Source organism: Microtus oregoni, unplaced genomic scaffold (assembly GCF_018167655.1).
Source record: "Microtus oregoni isolate MIOR12 unplaced genomic scaffold, Mior012 000004F_ref0000308, whole genome shotgun sequence".
NCBI lineage: Eukaryota > Metazoa > Chordata > Mammalia > Rodentia > Cricetidae > Microtus > Microtus oregoni.
In genome coordinates, this window is record NW_024543063.1 from 9,802,555 (window position 1) to 9,825,184 (window position 22,630).

At 38.7% G+C, this 22,630-nt stretch overlaps 1 protein-coding gene across 4 annotated transcripts in view; it reads right to left on the reverse strand.

Moving 5' to 3' along the window:
- Positions 1 to 22,630, reverse strand: part of Dis3l2 (DIS3 like 3'-5' exoribonuclease 2) — a 381,042-nt gene that overhangs the window by 172,011 nt on the left and 186,401 nt on the right. The gene's annotated exons all lie outside the window — the stretch shown is intronic.

The following is a 22,630-nucleotide window of genomic DNA, read 5'->3' on the forward strand; positions in this document are numbered from 1 at the left end:
GGCAATTTGTGGTAAGTGTGAGGCTCTTCTTGGAACCATACTATGGACAAGGTGTTGTCCTTTGTGGTTTTGGTACCGATTTTTGGAAGAATTTTAAGAGATCAAGGTATACTTGAAATCCTATCATTTGAGGAACTGTTTAGACCTATTTGGGGCTGTCATGAAGGAAAACTTTAATTCCTATAATTTGGTGTCATTTTTTTTGAACCATTCTGATTGTTTTGCTCCTTCCATTCATCTGACAAGAAAGCATGAATTTGTACATAACTAATGGAGAAATCTAAGAAAAAAACCAAGAGGTTGACTTCAGGTTCTGGTATCTATTGTAAAGCAAGATTCTGACATCAAATGACAGGAGCTGTTGGGAATACTAGATCCCGGGGAACTCCCTCAAGGAAGTAAAAAAATAACTCTCTTGTAAGGACCCCACTTTCTTCAAACTATGCAGGTTTACTATTGGCAGTTGAGAAAAAGCTCTGCTTGTAAAAGGGGCTCTAAATTGGAACCTGGGAGCAAATGTCCCTGAGGACTTTTTCCAGTACCAGGATCTGGGTTTGATAATAGATATGTCCTGTAATGATGCTTATCAGCATGCCCTGTCTTAATCATGGTATTTTATCTAAGCCCTTTGTCTCATCTTGCTTCTTTCCATGCATGCTGGGTACCCAGTTCTCACCTTCTGGAGTTCTTTATCCTAACCTTCTCCTCACTCACAAAGGGACAGAAGAGGTTCTGAGTGGGAATCTTGGGATCAAAGTGCATAATAACTCAGGCTGAAGAAAGTACTTTTGTGTCAGTATTAGATGGTTCTGGAGGCCGCTGACGATAGACTCCTCCCTTATGATTAGCTCTGGACTATACCTCATGTTTCCCTATAAACACTAGACAGAAAAGCGTTAGCTTTGTCTCTTCTTAGGATTTAAAATGCCATATGAAAGATGGGTATGGTATTAGGGCTTTGTTGAGGCATATTTAGGGAAAGCTGTTGCTTTCCAGTCAAAAGATTGGCGTGATTTCTACCTCTGGCCTTGGTGGAGACATTACATTCTGATCTTACCCTAAGAGAAGAACACTACATACAAACAGTTAATTTCACAGGACCTATCTATCAATCATCCGGCCCAAATACCAGCTCTCAGGAAATCAGATTCATATAAAGACATACTAAGAAGATGGGGGAATAACTGTCATGTCAATGAGATAATATGCTTATGCTTTCCAGAAGTTCCTCCCTGCCAGCATCTGTTTACAAATCTTTACTATGCCAAGCTAGTCCACTTTCTAAAGTTCTAAGTCAAAAAGCATAGCTTTTCCTTTTTTCTTCTTTTAATTTAAACCCAAGCATGCTTTCCCTGGCAGGGCTTTCTGACCTCCATGCCTAACTCAAAAGGCATGGCTATCTCTCTCTCTTTTGGCCAGCTCCCTCCTCCTGGCACCTTTAGAGATTCTGCAGCTTGCCTGCCCTGTTGTTTTTCTTTCAAACTCTAATAAAACAGTACTTGAGCTTCCTTCTGAGTCTGTTTTTAAATTCTTCTTATTAACAAGACTAAGAATCCACAAAAGGGAACCCCAATTTCCCTGGTAAGATGTGGTGCTAAAATCTCAGATTGAATACATTCCTTAGGATATCTGTTCTGGCTCCAACCTGATAAAACAGGATGGAAAAGCTTCATGAAGCTCCAGGGAAGAGTTCTCAGGAGGTCACAGAGAGCAGTCTTTACCTTCCTCAGCAAAGGGCTACATCTAACTGTAAACACACTAGATACACCTCCTCAGTCTCTAAAGTGTGACTTTCTGACAGTTTATTTGATCATTTTAAAATTCATTGTAAAATAAATTTCCATTTGTAGGAGAGTTTCCTTCTTTGCTAATTAGCAAACACAAGCAAAGATACTAAGTGGCTACAATAAGCTTAGTCTTTTGACTTTTTGGTTTGTACTGGATTTTTGCTTAAGCCCTTCTCAACAGCATTTGGGTTAGGTTCTCTGTCCTAAGATGGAAATTTGCTGATACTTTGTAGAGTCACACATACCCTGTGAAGAGTAGATTTAGGAATAAGGAGTGCTTATTCCAATGGAGGAAGTCATTTCATCACTGGTCTAAATTTTTAAATGGCAAATGAGTACTGAAAAAATTGGAGGCTTTTGTCAGTTTTTAGGTATGGCTGTGTGTGTGTATATTTAAAGTTAGGTCTACTGTCAGGCATATGTTTGTATGCTCTCTATAGATATAAGATGTAAGTCATGGTCACATTAACTAAAATTGTTAAATTAAGCTCTTCATATGCCTTAAGTAAATTTTAGACAAATAAGTGATGTTAAGATCAGGCTTTGTCCTTCTCTAAGTTACTATATAGTGTCAGACTGCCTTCTCTGAAAGACTTCGTTATTTATTTAATATGTATGTGTGTTTGTCTTCATGAGTTTAAGTACTATGCATGTATAGGCCTCCACTTGATTCTGAAGAAGGTGTTAGATCTTCTGGGACTGGAGTTACAGTGGCTGTGAGCCACCAGATGTGAGGATGTAAGTCCTATGTAAGAGCAGCCAAACTCCAGTATCAAGAGACTCCAGTTTACCAGCAGCTGTTGACTCCATTTTGAGGATGGAGGCTAACTGTGCACCCAGATAGATATGTAAATACCACCTGTCCAGCACCCCTGTGCAGCACAGACTGATAACTGACCAATTCGTGAAAATAGAAAAAGTGCCACCCTATAAACAATATGGTGAATGAAGACTATAAGGGCACGTGGGAATATTATAATCATATCAAGAAAATCAGATCTAAGAACTTACTGGACACACCAGACTGAGGAAAAGCTGCAAATCCCTCTCCTAGGTACCATAAGGAGACAAACACCCTCCACTATGATGGCAACAGACCCATCAACCTGTCACCCTACATCCTGTGTGTAAGTCAAGGATTGACAGGCAGAGAACTCCCAACTATCCTTGGGGCTTCTGCTCTACCCAGGTCTTCCCCTTACCTCTGCAGCTGGATTGAACTCTGTTTCTTCCTCTAGGCTCTGTGATCCACAGCTGCAGCTTCTCTGTGACTGGTTTGGGTTCTCAGTGTGTTACCTTATCAATACAGACTATTTACATTTCTATCAATCTACATACACCTCCAGAAACTGCCCTAGCCTCTTAACCCCTTTATAGTGTAACCTACATACTCACACAGACAATAAGAGATGTTTACTGTGTAATGTGTGATATGTGACTTAGTATTAGTAATTATGATAGAAATAAAAGAATCTGTTCACTTCTGACAGATTATCAAGGGAAATGAGAGTATCTGGCAAAGTGCTGAAATTGAAACTGTATCTTGTGAATTAATTCTTAATAAATTCTGATATTGTGGGAAGTTACAAGTGTGTTCTTCTATGTTTCTGACATAGTATATTCACAACAAGCTAATTGAATTGGTTGGTAAAATAAAATAAATATTAAAATTAAATTGCTTTTAAGACAACATATGGGGTTGGAGAGATGGCTCAGTGGTTGAGAGCACTGGCTGTTCTTGCAAAGGACCCAGGTTTGATCTCTAACACCCGTAAGATAGCTCAAATACATATGTAACTGATTCTGAGGGATCAGATGCCCTCTTCTGATTTCTGTTGGCACCAGGCACACACATGCAGGCAAAATACTTAGACACATAAAATTTTTTTAAAAAAATTAAAAGACAACATATACTTCACCTGTGTGTATATTTATAGTTCTTCTAGACTTTTATGTTAAAATGTACATGCCATGTCCAGCTATTTCAATCCAGCTTCGTGGGTTGTCTTGGGGATTTTTATTGCTATGAAAAGACACCATGACCAAGGCAACTCTTTTGAAATGAAGCATTTAATTGGGAGCTTGCTTACAGTTTCAGAGGCTGTCTTAGTTAGGATATCTATTGCTGTGAAGAGACACCATGGCAACTCTTATGAAGGGAAACATTTAATAGGGGCTGGCTTATAGCTCAGAGGTTAACTCTGTTATCATGGCAGAAAGCATGGTGGTATGCAGGCAGACATGGCGCTGAAGAAGCCAAGAGTTTCTACATCTAGATCCGCAGTCAGCAGGAAGAAAGAGAGCCACTGGGCTTAGCTTGAGCATCTGAAACCTCAAAGTCCACCCCCTGTGACACAGTTCTCTGTGTGTTGCTTTTATCCATTAATGAATAAAGAGGCTGCCTTGGCCTGTGATAGGGCAGAGTAGAGCTAGGAGGGGAAAACTAAACTGAATGCTGGGAGAAAAAAGGAGGAGTCAGTGAGAAGCCATGTAGCCCTGCCAGAGACAGGTGCTGGATAGAACCTTGTGGGTAAGCCAAAGCCACATGGCGATACACAGATTACTAGAAATGGGTTAATCAAAGATATAAGAGCTAGCTAGCTTTTCCAATAGGAATCAGAAAATCTTTTGACTGAGTTTCTGCAGGAAGTTCAAATGCAACTCCATACATCAGTTCATTCTCTAGCATCACCACTGGATTATCATCACAGATGGCTGATTTAATAAGTCCTTTTGCATCTGCGGAATTCCAGGGGCTGACCACTTTTAAACTTAGGCAGTGCCCATACCATGCAGCAAAGCATTGTGAGTGTTGGGCAGTTATACCTGCTGAGGTACCACTGGGCCCCCTGAATACTATGGGCACAGGATGTAGGCCAGCAGATATGTAGTAAGTCTTAGTGGCTGAGTTTATAACCTGGCCAATGGCTTGCATAGAGAAGTCGAAGGTCATAAACTCACAGATTCCAGCCATAGCTGCACCAACAGCAATTTCAGCACAGCCCATCTCTGATATGGGGGTGTCTATGATCAGTCAAAAGATTCTGTGATTCCTATCAGAAAAGCCAAATTCAAAAGGCAAAGGGACCAACAGCACTGTAGTTGTCCATTCAAGACCAGTGGGGCACTGCCTAGAAGCTGCAGCTGTATTGTATAAGTAGGGAATTGAATGTGAGGTGATAAACTTGCATGCTATCGGACCAATGGACATTAAAGCCATAGAAGCCAGTGTGAAGAAGACAAATCACCTCGTAACTGTGAAAGGAGGCTGGCCACAATTTGGTGCTGATGTCTCTATGCCTTACGCAAAGATCCTAGAAGACACTTCCATACCTCAGGTCAAAGACATCATATTTGCAGTAAAGAAGACATTGAATGTCTAATTTGGACTTCGATGATCAAGTCATTGAAATTTATTTAAAATACTTGTTGGAACTTCATCTGATATGTATTGAGATACTTTACTTCATAAAGTAAATGCTAAAGCAGCAGCAGGTGTCTCTGTACTGGTAAGAGTAAATGTGCTTATGAGTGGAAAATACTCCTCATTCTAGATGCTATACTATCTTTTTCTGTTACTGTTAATCTAGTCTTTGAATAAGATTAATATAAATATTTCTAAAAAAAATATAAATATTTCTTTCACTACAAGGGGCAAGAATGTTGCAGAGCCATGATGAAAGATATACTCCCAGGAGATAACTTATATGTTTTAAAAGTATATTATCTACATTTGTTAAATTGTTTTGATAAGGAATAAAAGGGATTCTACTTAAAAAAAAAAAAGAAAGAAAAAGAAAAAGAGCTAGCTAGCAATATGCTTAAGTGATTGGCCAAGAAGTGATTTAAATAATATAGTTTCTGTGAAGTTATTTCATGGTCTGGGCATCCAGGAATGAGCAAGTGACCACCCTCAAATAAGGCCACACATTCTAATCCTTTCAAATAATGCCACACCTTCTGAGCCTATGGAGCCATTTTCATTCAAACTACCACATGGGTCTTCATGATAATACAGGACTATTAGAATTTATTTTATCTAATTTTAAGAATAATTTTAACAGGTGTGATGGTACACACTTTTAATCTCAGGATACAGATGAAAGACAGATGAATTCTATGAGTTCAAAGCCAGCATGGTCTACATAATGAGTTACAGGTTAGCTAGGTCCACATAGCAAAATTCTGTCTCAAAAAAAATTTAATCAAGAGACTGAGGATATAGCTCAGTGGTAGAATACTTAGGCACCTTTCTCAAGTTCCTGGGTCTAATAGCTACTACCATATAAAGAATAATTATATCAATTATATCATAGTATTTTAATACTATATGAATTATATATAACATATTTCAAAAAGTTTAGAAAAATTGATCTAAATTATAATTTTTAACAGTAGAAAGAAGCTAGTAGGTAGGAAATTTAATTAAAAAGTTAAAGGTATAAATTTTTGGGCGTATGGGGTTCTTCCTACTGTTGCTCTTTTTGAGACAGGGTCACACTATGTAGCTCTAGCTAGCCTAGAACTCACTGTGTAGACAAGACTTACCTTAAACTCACAAACACACTGCATTTGACTTTTACATGGGCTCCAGGGTAGACTGTAGGTTGTCAGGCTTGTTTCCCTGACCCTGCTGAAAGTTCTTAATGAATTTTAGATTACTGGCTCTTTGCTGAATATACAATTGCAAATATTTTCTCCAAGTCTGCAGCTTTTTTTGAAAAATCAGAATCATTCACAAACCAAAAATGTTCAGTTCTATGAGACCTACTGTATTCTTGTAAGGACTGTGCTTTAAGTGTCCAAGTCTCAAAGTTCTTTAGCACACAGAACATCCTCTAGATACCCTATTTTCTTCTGTCAGTCTTAATCTCTATATTTCATATTTAAATGCATGATTAACTGAGGTCGTTCTCACATAAGGCATGAAACTTGATTGAGGTCTATTTATTAGCCCATGTTCGTTAAGTGCTCCCAGCACTACTTGTTGCCACCCAATTCCTTTACCCCCTTGTCAAAAATCAACCGGGCACATTTGTATGGTTCTAGTTATGGGGCCTTTGTTTCATTTCATCATCTTGCATATTCTTTGAAGGTTTTTGAAGGTGGTCTTTATCAAGTTAATATTTTTCTCTTTTCCTCTGAACTAAGCAATTCTAGTGTTTTAGTTCATTGGATGCTGAACCTTAAAAATGCTTTCCTTTATCAACACTCCCCCAACACACAGACACACACATACACAAAACCAGTGCTAGGAATTGAATCTACAGTCTCACACATGTTAGGCCAGTCACACACATGCGCGCGCACACACACACAGTGCTAGGGAATGAATCCATAGGTCAGGATATGCAGTTTAAGCTGATCTGGCACTTGTTATTTTAGCCTAAGTTGTCCTCAATACAGCAGTCATCTTGTTCAGCATATCAAAGTACTGGGATTATAGGTGTACACCCTCACCTCTGGCCTCTTACCTCAGATAAGAACATATGATACTTGCTGATATGGTACCTAATACACATTGATATTTTATCATAGTAATACTGAGATAAAAGTTATATAACATAAACCTCATTACCCTTTTATTTCATATGATTCAAAGGTTTCTCAGTAATGCAGAGTTGATATCAACACCATTATCTAACTTTAAAACACTTTCAGCATCAAGAAAAGGAACTCTTAGACTAGAGAAATGGCTCAGTGGCTAAGAAAAGGAACTCTTGGGCTGGAGAGATGACTCAGTAGTTAAGAGCACTTGCTGGTCTTTCAGAGGGCCTGAGGTCAGTTCCCAGCACTTAAATTGGCTGTCTCACAACCACTTGCAACTCCAGCTCCTAGGAACCCAATGTCTTCTGCTGACCTCCACAGGCACCTCATACATGTAACACATACACACACACACACACACACACACACACACACACACACAAGCATGCAGGCACATGCATATGCTGACATGTTTTTTAAAAAGAAAAGTGTTGGTGACTCCACAGATCCTAGCAGTCAAAAATAAATTAGTAAATAAAAATGAAAGAGGTTCTCTTTGGATTATTTTCTGGGTATGAAATATGTAGCCTTTGTACCTGACCTCTTTTGCTAAGCATAATATTTTCAAGGTTTGTGAACACTGTAGCTTGTACCAGAACTTCATCCCTCTTTGTGGAAAATACTATACTACTTCATGAATACAGACATTTTTTAAGACTGTTACTATGTGCATTCATATATATGAATATGAACTTGTTTGTGGACAAGTTTTCAATTTCATGGAAACAGAAATGCTGCTCAACAGGTACCTCTATCTTGAACTCTGGGAAACTGGGAACCATTTTCATAGTGGTTGAAGCATTGCACACTCTCACCAGCAGTGCATAAGGGCTCCTAACCAACACCAGCTTCTTATGCTACAGTTATCCTTGGGGTTATAGAGTGGTATCTCATTGTGGGTTTGCTTTCAATTTTCATAAGGATGAATGATATTAATACTTTTCATGTGTCTAATAGGTATTTACATATCTTCACATTCTTTGTCCATTTTAAATGTCATGTGACCTTTCATTGCTAAGCTATGAGTTCATTATATACCCCAGAAATATGCTCTGCATCAGACCCATAATTTTCTTCTTCTTCCCCTCCCACCATTCTGAGGGCTGTTTTTTCAATTAAAAGAAAGCAGACTTTAGGCCTCCATGTGTTAGATAGGGACTAGAAGAGCATCTGTTCCAAGTTCAGCTCTGCCAGTATTAGTTCAGTAGGGAAATTCAAACATATCTCTTCCACTGTCTGGCTATGGGGCCACCTCCTCCCTTGGCTGTAGAGAAAAACAGAGCATGGCTCTTCCCCTGACAGAGGCAAAGAACAGCTCCTTGCTTAGTTCTGCTGATCCTATCTGGCAAGAGAATGGGAGTACCACCAATTGCTCCTGCACACACTGAAGAAAGATAAGCTACTTTCTCTGATCTCCCTCAAGGGAGGAGTACTGCTTGTCCACAGCAGCAGGATGGAAGATTAACTCACTGCTGGATTCCATGATCATCACAGGTGTGGGAACTAGAGCATCACTACTTGCTATCCAATGGCTTTGTGTCCACTGTTAACATCTTGCTCAGCCTCATGGGAACTCTGTGTGTGCAGGAGGAAGGAGAGCATTTTAGTTAGTGTGTGACTAACATTAAGGCGGTTACTGCCAAAACATTTTCTGTTGCTAAACCGTGTCCTTCCTTGTCCTCTGACTAGAGGAGGTGGGGTTTCCAATGTTACCTTTCTGTGCTTTATGAACATCTCAGCTTGGTAACTTCTGCAGAACCCTGAGATGCAAAGGGAGCAAAGAGGAAATCCAGAGGATTTTCTACGTTATTCTGAAGTCATGAGACCAACAGGCTTCCTTTATCACCTTTCACAATCTTCCTTTACTCCCATGCTTCATTTATGAGGGGACCAGGAAAGAACAGGGGACTCTATCTGTGTTAGAAACTGAAGCTGTGTTTAGTACTTTATAACAGTAATTTTAATCTCTTTGATGCTTTCCTACCTATTTTTCCCACTGAACTACAACCTCTTTGAAGGCTGTGTTTTTGAAAACTATGTTTTATCGTTATTTTCTTCAGAGTATCAAAAAGAAATAGGAATGAATCTAGCATTTGCTAAAAACCATATAGCACATTAAGTAAATTAGTTTCTGTAGTTATAAATAAAACCTTAATATTGTCCCTCTTCTCTTTCCCTTTAGCCTGTGTCACTTCCTTACAGATGCTATTTATTGCATGCTCAGTGCTGTTGAGTTAGCTGTTACAAACATGAAGCTGATGAAGACCGCCTTCCTCTGGAGCAGTTTGTTATGTCACAGTCATGTCCAAACTTCCATTAGAGCACAACAGAGCAAATGAACAGACTGTCAAGGGGGAACTGAACAGTGCATGCCTAGTTGTTCCTGAGAGAAAAACCAAAGCTACAGAAGCAACTGAAGAAAAATATACACAGGGTGGGCAACACACAGAACTATGACAGAGTAAAACTGCTGGGGAAATGAGTGGCTGAGTGCAGAACAGGGGACGACACAGGCGCCTGAGGAATGTTTCCTTGGTTGTCATTGCAGATACTGAACAGTTAAACTCATTTTTCTAATTTGCACTGTTAGGAATGTTAGGTTATCAAGCATGTCTAATATTAGGAATGATTTGCCCACACATCTTTGACTGCTCTGTTGCTCTTCTTTTTTTCTCTCTTGGCTTTTAGCAACAGGGTTTCTCTGTGTAGCCTTGGATGTCCTGAAACTAGTTCTGTAGACCAGCTTGGCCTCAAATTCACAGACATTCGCCTGCCTCTGCCTCCTGAGTGCTGGGATTAAAGGCACACACTACCACTACCTGGTTCTTATTTTCAAATTCTTTATTTCTTTTCTTTTACTCTCTCAGTTTTCTTCCCCAGGAAATTTGTTGCCTTTTTAAAACTTTCTGCAGGATACTTTCTTTGTTTCCAACCCAGGCCTCAAAAAGATTTCAGTTGAGAGTGGACACTTCAAAGCAATTACTATGCAGATAAAACAACTCTTAAAAATTATTTAAATCATCATTTTCATAATTCTACAACTCAATCAAAGGCTTATAAGAATCTAAGGTAAAATTATTCAAGAAAAACAGTTGAATGTCAACAGGAATAGTGAGTTTTGTAAGGTCTTGTCTTAGATATTCTTTTATTGTCAGGACAAAAACCATAAACAAAACAACTTATAAAATAAAGCATTTAATTTGAAGCTTAAAGTCCTAAAGGGTTAGATTTCATGACCATCGTGACAGGGAGCACAGTAGCAGGCAGGCAGGCATGGCTCTGGAGCAGTAAGGCCATGAGGCCCTTACATCTGATACATAAGCATGAGGCAGAAAGCTAACTAGAAATGGTACAGGCTTTTGAAACCTTAAAGCCCATCCCATCCCTGGTGACACACCTCTTCCTACAAGGCTACACCTCCTAAACCTTACCAACTGGGGACCAAGCATGTAAACACATGAGCCTATAGGGGCTATTCACATTCAAGCCACCAAAGGTCCTCTGTCCCTGCCCCATCTCTGTAATATCCTTGAAAACCAACAGTCTCAAAGTCAAAGCAAAGCAAGCAGTCTCACAGATATTTCCCTAAAAATCTTCCATTTTAGAAACTGATAAATTTTAACTGAAGCAGACTTTATTCAGTACAAAAACATTATAACACCCAGGGTTATTGGAAATGATTTTAGTAGCAAAGAAAATAAGGTGCTTATCAAAAGTAAAATAGAAGTAAAAAGCTGGAAAAAGAGATGCCCACAGAGGACTTTGGAAAAGCTTAAAATGGTCTACAAAATCATTCCAATTAGAAAAAAATCTGACAAAATCCAGTACCTTTCCTATAAAGAAAACAAAAATACTGAACAAACTAGAATATAATGGGAACAGTTTCACTAAGACAGAGGGCATTTATAAAAATCCCATAGTCTGCATTATAATTAATACTGAAAGACTAAATGTTTACTTCAATCATCATGATCAGGACAAGGAAGCCCATTCCCCAACAGTCTCACTGTTAATTTACAGTTCTAGCTTGAGCAACTAAGAAATAAGGGAGAAAAAAGGCATTCGGGGTTAGAACGAAGTATTTGCATTTGCAGATGGCATGAACTTCTAAATAAAGAAAATCCTAAAGTATTCAGAATAATTAGAGCTAATAAGTAAGTTCTGGAAGACTGAATGTTACATAATCCATGCACACAAATACCAATGGTACTTCTAAATATTAGCAAAGATCAATGTGAAAGTGAAATTAAGAAAGAAATCTTATTTTACATTACCATCAAACTTTGCATAGGAGCAAATTTAGCACAAAGATAAAAGTTTATGTGTTTGGATGTTACGAAACATCACTGAAATAAATTGAACAAAGAAAAAGACATCAAGAAGACAATGTTAAGTTGGCAATAACTTACAGGCTTAACATAATTATTAAAAATACAAGATTTTGTTCAATGCTCCTCAAATTGACAAGCTGATCCTAAAATTCATAGGGAAATGCAAGACAGAGACTCAAAGTAGTGACAAAATCTTGAAAAGAAAAAATGTAGAATAGAAAGACTTGTGCTTCTCTGTTCCCAAATTTACTACAAGTTTACAGTAATCTAGGCAGCATGGCACTAACAGAAACACAGAGCTGAGAGTCCACAAATAAACCTGTATATTTATGATCAACTTATCTTCAGCAAGGGTAACAAGATAATCCAATCTGGGAAAGTCAAATCAACAATGTTGAAGCATAATGATGAAAATGTATGAAAAATCCACAATGGAATCTATTACTTTATTAACTGTAAAAAGTTAAAAAGGGGTTGGGGAGATGACTTGGAACTAAAGCACTTACTACATGAACATGAGGACCTGAGCTCTGGTGACCAGCTCCTGGGTAAAAAGGCAGAGATTGTGGCAAACACCTGTAATCTCAGTGCTGAAAAGGCAGAGACATGGGGATTACTGGAGCTCACTGACCAGCCAGTCTAGCTGAGTTGGGGAGCTCCAGGTTCAGTGAAAGATCTTACATCAGAACCTAAGGTGGCAAACAACTGGAGAAGATAACCGGCATCAACTTCTGACCTCTACACGAACATGGATACACATGTATATGTACACACATGCACATGAACACAAACCACATACACACAAAAAAATAAACCCAACACATGTAACAAGTTGGTAAGTAATGGAGATATTGAGACTGTCGTGCATTGCTGGTGGAATTGTAAAAATGGTGCAACCATGTGGAAAACAGTTTGACAGTTACTGAAAAGTTTAAATACAGATTGACCACATGACCTAGAAATTCCACAGTTAGCAATAACTAAGAATACTGAATACATATATCCACAAACCCTCATATCTAAATACTCACAGCAGCATGATTTACAATAGCAAAGAAGTAGAATCAACTCAAAGTTTCACTAACTGATGAGCAATATGTGGCACACTGCTACAATGCAGTACTAGTCAGCATGGAGAGAGGTGAAGTTCTGATCAATGCCATAAAACAATGAAACTTAACAATAGGTTAAAGAAAGTCAGCTGGAAAACAGAAGCCTATTTCAGAACAGAGGCCTCAAGAAAACTGAATGCCCATTAATGGTTGCTAAAAACAGGCAGGGTATGGTAGAGTAATGGGGATTTCCCCTGGGTATGATGGAAATATTATGGACAATGGTAACAGGTCAATGACTTGGTAACTATAAAAGATAACATGAACTAGCAATCTAAAAGGGTCAACTTCCTTGTATTTGAACAATACTCTCATTATGAACCACAGAGAATTGATAATCCTTAAAGTCAGCTTTCTATAGCCTCATTTGTTCCAAACCTTAAATCATTTATATCAAATTACTTTCATATCATTGCAATTTCTAGAAAATTTTTTGTTTGTTTGTTTTTTATTGAGATAGAGTTTCTCTGCGGTTTTGGAGCCTGTCCTGGAACTAGCTCTTATACCAGGCTGGCCTCAAACTCACAGAGTTCCGCCTGCCTCTGCCTCCCGAGTGCTGGGATTAAAGGTGTGCTCCACCACCACCCAGCCTGTAATTTCCAAAAGATTTTATTGATAATATATATAAATTAGTCATCTCATCCCCATATTAATATTTCTACACTATAAAACATAAATTAACTGACTTCTTTTTTGCAGCTGTTCAGGACAAAATCCACTCACCTTTAACTATTTTTCTTTCCTAAGGGTAGTGCTATTTACCATAAGTTCCATGACCAAAGTAGTAAAGAAAGTACATACTTACAACTGAGAATGTTCAGTTGTAGACTCTGTTGAGGGTGCACTAATCCTTGTTACTATCTACGAGTTTCCTGTCAGTTCACAACAGTGAGCTGGGATTGACATGAAAGGAATAATATTACTAGTAGTTTTAAATGACATTGGACAGCTTCTTCCAGCTGTCAAGCAATCTAATCTAGCTTCCCTCTAGTTAAGGAAGGATGGCATGGATCCTGTTAGCAATGAAATAATTGAGCTTTAAAGCACAGCCCTTGCCTTGGTGAAGAAAGAGGGTGCACAGCCAATATTTACTTCTTGGGTAAAGGTGGCAGATAATCAATACTTTCTCTCAAATTCCAGAATAATATGTCTCTGATTAATTCAGCAAGATATTTCAAACACAAAGTTATGCACTGAGAGATCCAGAAGTGAAACCAATCAGACTCAGCTCTACCAGGGTCTTGGCTATGGGGATGAGGCACTGTTAAGCACCATTAAGTGCTGTTGAGAATGTTATTTTGTGTTGAGCTTTCTTTAAGTCTGTACCATAAGTACAGACTTTTGTTTTTGCTTCTGCTGCTTTTTCTGTGCTCTAAATAAGCAAAATTCCCCCCAAAATGCCATTGAGGCCTTTGAATGACAGTAGAAATAGCAGATAAACCCTTCTCTTTATGCCTGGCTACTTGGAGTGAAAAACTGTCCACCCATCAGCCCTTTCTCTGGCACCTGGCAGTCTGCTCTCTGGGCTAGCCAGCTGTTTTGAATGCTCAGGATGACTCTGAAGACACTCCAGCTGCAAGAACATTACTAATGAAGCTGTGACACCTGCTCCTCGAGGTCCTGCTCCAACTGCACTGACCGTAGGAGGCAGTATCCCAGCAAACAGGCCTCAGGGGCTTTAGATGACCCTGCACCAGTCTCATCGGCGATGGAAAGGGAGGGTGCTGCACGAGTGACTCCACGAGAAGCCAACATGGTGGGTCTGGAAGCTACACTATAACCGAGGGAAATACAATCCTTCGTTTGCATGTTACAACTTACGCCACACTCAGTTTCCTCCCTATACATGCTGGTTGCTCAACTCACTTTAGTCAATCTGAAGTATCTGCCCCGCCTGTTGCAACATTAAGTCCAATAATGACTATTCTGAAGCCCCCGATGATTTTTATTTAGGACAGGCTGAGCTGATAATGTGAAGAAAGGCAGAGGAGCTGGCAGCAGCAGTGTGACTGCACGTGGCTGTGAAGTAGTACTGGAAAACAGACTACGATGGTGTTGTAAGATTCAAAGAACACGTAGACTCTTAAAGCCAATAGAAAGTCTTTATTCGCCCACCAGTAGGCTACACAGGAAACTCACCAAATTGTGTAGCCACAAGCCTTCCTGTTCTTGGCTTTTTATGCACAAAAACCATATCCTGGTTGACTCCCTTCAATTAGCAAGAACAATTAGCAATAAGCAGAGCTACAGAAGCCAAAAAGTAAGGTTAGTATATTTTGGGACTTTCCCAGAAGTATGGCCTTTGTTCTTATTTTGGCAGGTCAGAATGGTGCCTTGATGCCTTTGCTGTGCTAAGGTCTGGGGGCCTGTTAAAAGAGGAGCCAAGGTTTCAGATGGAAGAAAGTGGATGTGGGACACTGCAGCAGGTTCAAGTCACTAGGAGGGAGCTACCATCCCTTGGAGGCCAGGAGTCCTGATGCCCAGGGCATGAAAACTGTGACACTAGCCACCATTGGAAAGGGTTCTAATACCCAATGGTTGAGTGCTATGATGCTAGCAGGCACTAACTGCTACTAGTTATTGCTTATACCTAAGGACTTTACTAGCCACCAAGTGCTGGGCTGTTGGCTTAGGAACCCAGAAGCCTGTAATCTAGATACTTAGAATTATGAATCATATTCTAAGATAAAAAGCCAGAAGTTCTGAGTTCTCAGGTCTTGGAACTATAAGCCCGAGTCTGTTAGCTCAGCCTATAAACCTTCAACACTCAAGGGCCCATGACTAAGAACGGTAGATGAATTATCCCTCACCTACTCAACAACATTTGAGCAGAACCAAAGACAAGGGTAACAGAAAGACTGTGTAGTTCAGCGTTTTTAGAAGTATATTCAATGAAACAGTAATTTCCTCAGCTGATCCAGGAAAAAGGGGTCAGAGAAATATATCAACCCTTTGTTTTCCAAAAGTACTTGCTATCAAATTTTCTTCCTCCATGATCCCTACAAACCCTAGGGAACGCAGGCATGGCCCATGGGACACTCTGAAAACCCAAGAAACACCTTACCTACAACAGCACCTTTTGGAAAATTGTAACGTGGTCAGAAAAATGCACATCACAGAAGATGACAACGATGTCTCCTCTCACTTTCCCAGGGTTAACTAAATGCCTTGCTCAAAGTCACCCAGAGCATCCTTAGGAGAGGAAGGACTGACTTCTAGGGCTCTTCTACACTGCCACCCTGCTTTCACCAAGGAACCTTTTTCTAAATAGCAATTTAATCAAATTCGACTTCCCAATAAACAGTAAGATCATTAGTCATTTAAAGTTAGTTATGTTTGAAAGCTTCACCACCTATATGACTCTCCTTTCAAATTGCTATTTCAAGGTTGGTTTTACCTGGAGTAAGAAGAAAATTTCTTTAGGAACTCTCCACCTTGAAGATATTTCAATATTTCTTACTCACAACACCCTTTCTGTGCTCAGTATTTTTAGCTCATTGTTTTCTATTTTGGCAGCCGAGAAGCTGCAGTTTGTAATTTTACCTCCAGCTTCATATTTCTTCTTAAAAGTGAATACAATGTACTGTTTATAATAATAAAATCACCAGTTGGCAGAACGACATTAAATGGAAAAGAGAGAGACAGACAGAGAGAGAGAGGAGAGAGAGAGAGAGAGAGAGAGAGAGAGAGAGAGAGCAACTGGAAAATTTAGAGCAAGCAATTTTAAGTGCCAAGTTTCACATTTGTAATGGCCCAGTGGAGGTTACTGGGCTTCCTTTTTTATTGAGGGAATAGTAAAGAAATAGATACCACAAGCTCTTTTGTAAAAATGCTATAGAAGCCATCCTTACTTCAATGAAGCTCAAAGCTCTACCAAAAAGTGATGTGATTCAAATGTCTACAACAATACTAGCTATTGGGAAAGCATAAAGATCAGGATAACATGGTATTTTTCCCTCCGTGTACTTAGACTTTTATTTTCTACTTGTATTGAACTTTTAAGCTTCAGTTTCCTACTCTAGTTTAGTAACAAAGGAAATAAAACAATATGAATGAAATGAGAAAAAAAAAGCAACCAGTCTTGAAAATAACCCTGGGGTTTCTCAGGCTTCAGATACAACCAACTTTAAGTAGTTCCCTCAGACACAGTATTTTCCTAGTCCCAAAATATTTGCAGGATTGGTGTTGTTTAACCTCAAGTGCCCTGCTAAAACGAGCTACAAGTCTAGGCCATGTAAGTGGGGATTCTCCAGAGAAGGGAGCCAAATGTCTAAAAGAATGGTGAGCCCAATCAGAAGGGCCGGATCACCCCTGCAAGTTCACACCAGCCTTACTGCTTAAAAACTGCTAACCAACCATTTTTCTTTTCAAAATAAACACTATTTCTCTCAACTTCAGTTTGCAAAATATTACCCCAATTCCACTGGACTAAAAAACTGGAATTTTACTGACATAATTGGATTATGAGGTTTAAAGATTGATGGAACTTTTCTGTTCCAAATATAATTGTTAAATACCAAACCTAAACGGGTATGTAGAAGCTCTTACGTAGCTACAGCCAGAGGAACACTGCAGGTTCCAAGGCAGGGTGACCTGGGAAGAGGGGAGCAAGAAGCTAGAAATGTCTTCCAAGTCTCACCAGAGTATCTCATAAGCACATGGTCTTTCTGTAACCAAATCTTGCCACTAAAATAGAGACAACTTCAGTAACTCTAGTTAGTAAATATTGCCTTGATTCTTAGCCCTCAGTTCACCCAACTGGTGACCTTAGCTCAATCAGTGTTCATACCCACATTAGATCACCTGCTACTCTCTGCTGTACTTTACCTCAATATGAACCTGATTCTCTCAAGATAAAGTGCTACGCCTCAGTTGTCTTTGTATTTTCAGTGGCTAGTTCAGGGCTTGGCATATGCACATATATATGCACATATAGTGTGTATGTATATATATGTTACATACATACAAAATATACTTATAAAATAAAATTTCAAGACAAAATGTTTCAACAGAAAAGGAGGAAAAAAGACACAGAAGAGTGGCTTTGGAATTTTGGAGAATATCTACTTATTTATTTAATATATGACACTTTCCAGGATGCATTAGGACTCAATCTAAGTTCTTTGGTCAAATTCAGAACAATGAACACTGCTTTTAAAATGCCTATGAAGATATGGGAATCTCAAAGAAGAATGTATCACACTATTACAAATACTTACTCCAACTACTTCTCTCCATGAAATTTATCAAATTACTTAAATACTTTAAGTATTTGACTATTGCTTGATATATTTCATTCATGTCCTTGATATATTTCATTCATGAGCCTGAGGGAGAAGATTCATTTCCGCCTTCTCCCCATTTCCCATTTCCCTCCCCCTCCTCCCACACATTGCCCCTCCCCGCACTCCTGTCCTCCTCTCCCCCTCCCTCCCACTCCATTCCCCCTCCCTCTCGAGAATGAAGAGCAGTCCAGATTCCCTGCCCTACGGGAAGGCCAAGGTCCTCCCACTTCTATCCAGGTCTAGGAGGGTGAGCATCCACACAGGCTAGGCTCCCACAAAGCCAGTTCATGTATTAGGATCGAAATCTAGTGCCATTGTCCTTGGCTTCTCATCAGCCTTCATTGTCCGCCATGTTCAGAAAGCAGTTTCATCCCATGCTTATTCAGTCCCAGTCCCGCTGGCCTTGGTGAGCTCCCAAAAGATCAGTTCCACTGTCACAGTGGGTGGGTGCACCCCTCGTGGTCCTGACTTCCTTGCTCATGTTCTCACTCCTTCTGCTCCTCATGGGGGTGAGGTGGCATGGGGCTAAGGGGAATTGGGGTGAGAAACGTGAGAAAGGGAGGATTGGGGGAGCTTGGGGGAATGGGATGGTTGGGATAAAGGAAGGGTGGACACAGGAGCAGAGAAATATATATCCTAATTAAGGGAGCCACCTTAGGGTTGGCAAGAGACTTGACTCTAGAGGGGCTCGCAGGTGTCCAGGGAGATGTCCCCAGATAGTACCTTGGGCAACTGAGGATAGGGAACCTGAAATGACCCTATCCTATAGCCATACTGATGAATATCTTGCATATCATCTTAGAACCTTCATCTGGCGATGGATCGAGATGGAGACAGAGACCCAAATAGGAGCACCGGACTGAGCTCTTAAGACACAAAATAGGTTATTGAATTTGAAAACAAAATACTATGTTTATATTTAACGAAACATTAAAGTTTTGATTTGTTTTCTGTTGTTGTTTTAGTTTAGTTTTGTTTTGTTTTTGTTTTGCAGTGTCAGGATCAAACCCAGAGCCTTCCACATCTAGATCTTTTTCCCGGACGTACTGAAATGCTTCTACTATCATATTATTTAGAGCCTAAAATTGTCTATGTACAAACTACTAAATTGCTCAATGTACACACACAAACTACATACCAGAACTTCACAACTAGCTTTTACGATGTCACTGAAAGAGTTTGCTGAGGATTACGAGCCTTTTAAAAAATGTATAATACTGAATAGGATGGTACATGCCTGTAACCCTAGCATTTGGAAGGCTGAGGCAGGGGGACTTCAGTTTAAGCTTCAGAGTGAGACTATGCCTTAAAAGACAAAGAGAACAAACCTAAGAGCTAAAAATGCAGCACTTTTCAACCAGTCCACAAGAACTGAAACAGGAAAGACAGAGATTTATGATCTGTGTTTCAAAGAAAATTGATGCAATTGTTGAATAGACCCTAAAAAATAAGTATTATAGTTTAGTAAATACAACTCACATCTTTAAAAATACTTTTATCTTTTTAAATAGGAATAAGCTCAGTAGTTGAGTACCTATCTGTATGCCTCTACCTACCTATCTATCTATCTATCTATCTATCTATGTACTTATGGTGATCATTAAAATAAAGTGTCAATACAGACAGAACTAGGTCAGCCATGGTGGCATATGCTTTTAGTTTCAACTGGGAGAGAGAGGCAGGAGAATTTCTGTGAGTTTCTTGTAGAACATAACATGTTCCAGGCCAACCACAGCTACATATTGAGACACTGTCTAAACAAACAAAACATACAGTACTTATAATCAGATATTGAAATTTCCATACTATAAGTTATTAAAGCAAACTTTAAAAAAAAAACAATAATACCCAGTTGAACTGCTTTCACCCAAGATAAAATTATCAATATGAAGAAACAGGGTTTTTTAGTACCTTCCATAAAAATATTAAAATTCATTTCATTTTTATTTTTCTTTTTTTGCTCAGGTCTATATAAGTAACAAATTAGTAATACATCAATTTTGTATAATTTTAAAAAGACATGCATTAGTGGAAATAAATGTTTACCAATGCTTAGAAATGACAATTTTATATATCAAGAAGCCATTGAAAATTTTTAAATGTAAAAGAATAAATAAGTCTGATGTGAAGTTTAGAAACATAATCTTGGAACAGATACAGTGAAAACACTGGAAAGTTAAACATCTGTTACTACAATAACAGCAGAGTGTATCCACAAAGGTCTTCTACTTCTGGGCCCCTTCTCACTGCACACAGTTAGACTTTAACAGAAGCTTTCTGCAGAGCAAGGTATATTCTGTAGCTCAGTACAGAAGACAATGAGGGCCAAACCAACAGCAAGATGGAGCCATAAAAGGATAACATGACACAGCTCTAAGACCCTGTGGCCACTAACATGTTTAATATTTTTCTGCAAACTACAATCAGGCCAGAAAGAAATGAATCTATCTATCTTCTGACATTTGTATTCATGATTTCTTGAAGTTATTTTAAAGATTTTTAGCAATGGAATAGTATGCTCAGTGAAGTATAATATAGCTTCCTGCCTTCTTACTGCTCCCCTGAGCCAGTTTCCCACGTTAGTCATGTATGTGGTCAGTTTGGTTTACTTTCTTCCACATCAATTTCTATATATACACACTTTTAATGTGCATATATGTATATACATATAGATGTAATGTTTTGTGTGTGTGTACTTATATAGCTCTGGGTAACTTATTTCACAAAAATAGGATCATATTCATATTGACCTGTGGTTTGCTTCTTTCTTTTTTTATGCTTCTTTCATTTAACAATATTTGATAGTCTTCCCTCTAGGACAGACCATATGGATCCATTCCTTTTTTTTTTTTTTGCAGAGCTGGAGGTCATGTTATCATATGGACATATAGATCATAGATTGTTAAGCTATTCCATTACTGATGGACTTAGCAATGTCTATTTCCCTTTATGATAAAACAATGAAAATCTTTGCTCATAAATCTTTGTATACTTATCTCTGTAGGATACATTTCCGTAAGTAGAGTTTGAGAGAAAAGGGTACATTTAAAATAGAATCAGCACTAAATTATACTTCAAATAAAAATAAACTATTATCAGGATTTAATCGTTTCTTATTACTTTTCCCTTTTGTTTGGCTTTAGCATTTTGCTTATGGTTTTTATTCTTTGACAATTTCCTTCATAAATATAATATATTTTCATAATACACAAGACTCAAGGATCTTACTAAAAATAGGATCTTATTGTGGAGCCCATACAGAACTCACTGTGGCACAGCTTGGATCTCCTGTCTCACTCTCCCAAATGCTGAGATTAAAACTGCGTCATCACATTTGGCTTCATTAAAGTTCTTATATAGTCTAATTCAATACTAGATCTCAGTAAACCTTTCAATTGTACATGAAGCAACAAAGGTTCCCAAGGGTTCAGGTTCAAATGCCCCAGAGGAGATAACGTCCTATGCACCAGCAATAACTCAGGTGTGTAGATTATTACTAACATCTAGTACTAACATCTAGGACTACATTTGGACCAAATGAGTTTGAATACAACATGTATTTCCATCTGTCATACTGACAAGTAGGAAAGGACTCTTATTTTTCTCACATACTCTCAGCAAGAAAAGCAAAAAAGACAGTAAGTAAGTTCCAAAAAGATACAATTCATTCATTCCTCAAAGTCAGTAGAGCACCAGACACTTGGAGCTGAAGGCACCATAAGTTCAGCTACAGACCAAGCAAGTGTGGTGGAAAGACTCTGACACGGGATAACCTTAGCAAAACCTTCCATAGCCTCCGTGGTGGGTTGTATGAAAACTTTCTTGGTTCTAAGTATCTCCATGTGGCATCCAGAATGAATGCCAGTACTGAAACCAAATTCTGAAGAGAAATATCAGAAAAGAACTAACATCCCACAATGAAGAAACATCTTCAAAGAAGATGTTGTTATAAAAATACCACAAAAGTACTTTCCAATAAATTCCAGACCTAAAAGTAAAGCTTTAAAATGAGACTCCAAGCACAAGGTCTTGAATCCTCTGCTATGTGCCTAGAGAGGCCCATTTAGAGGAAGCACTTCTAAGCAGATAACATTGCCTTTTTTGAAAGGAGAATTTGGGGTCCAGCAAGAAGAAGAGACTAGGAAAGGGCACCTGCATCTTTATAAATCAGAACTGTCTAAAACCATTGAAGAAGCAAAACTTTTGCAAAAAGCCAGAGGGTCAATATTTTTAGGTCACACTAATGTTGGAATTTCTTTAAAGTTATCATGAAGAATGGGTGATTCAAAGAAGCAAGCATAGTTGTGCTCTACTACAACCTGGATGAATAAGGAATTATGAATGTCATATCATTTTAGGAAAATAACTATTCCTAACTATTAACTATTACTGTAATTTTTGAAACCATTAAAAAGTCTGAAATCCATCTTCAGCTAATGAGTTCAAGCAGCAGGCTGGATTTAGATGGTAATCCACGACTTGCTGACCTCTGGCGCAGAAGCACTAGATTTGCAACTGAATCCAAATATCAGACAAAGAAGGAAACATATTAGGCCAACCCCAAGACA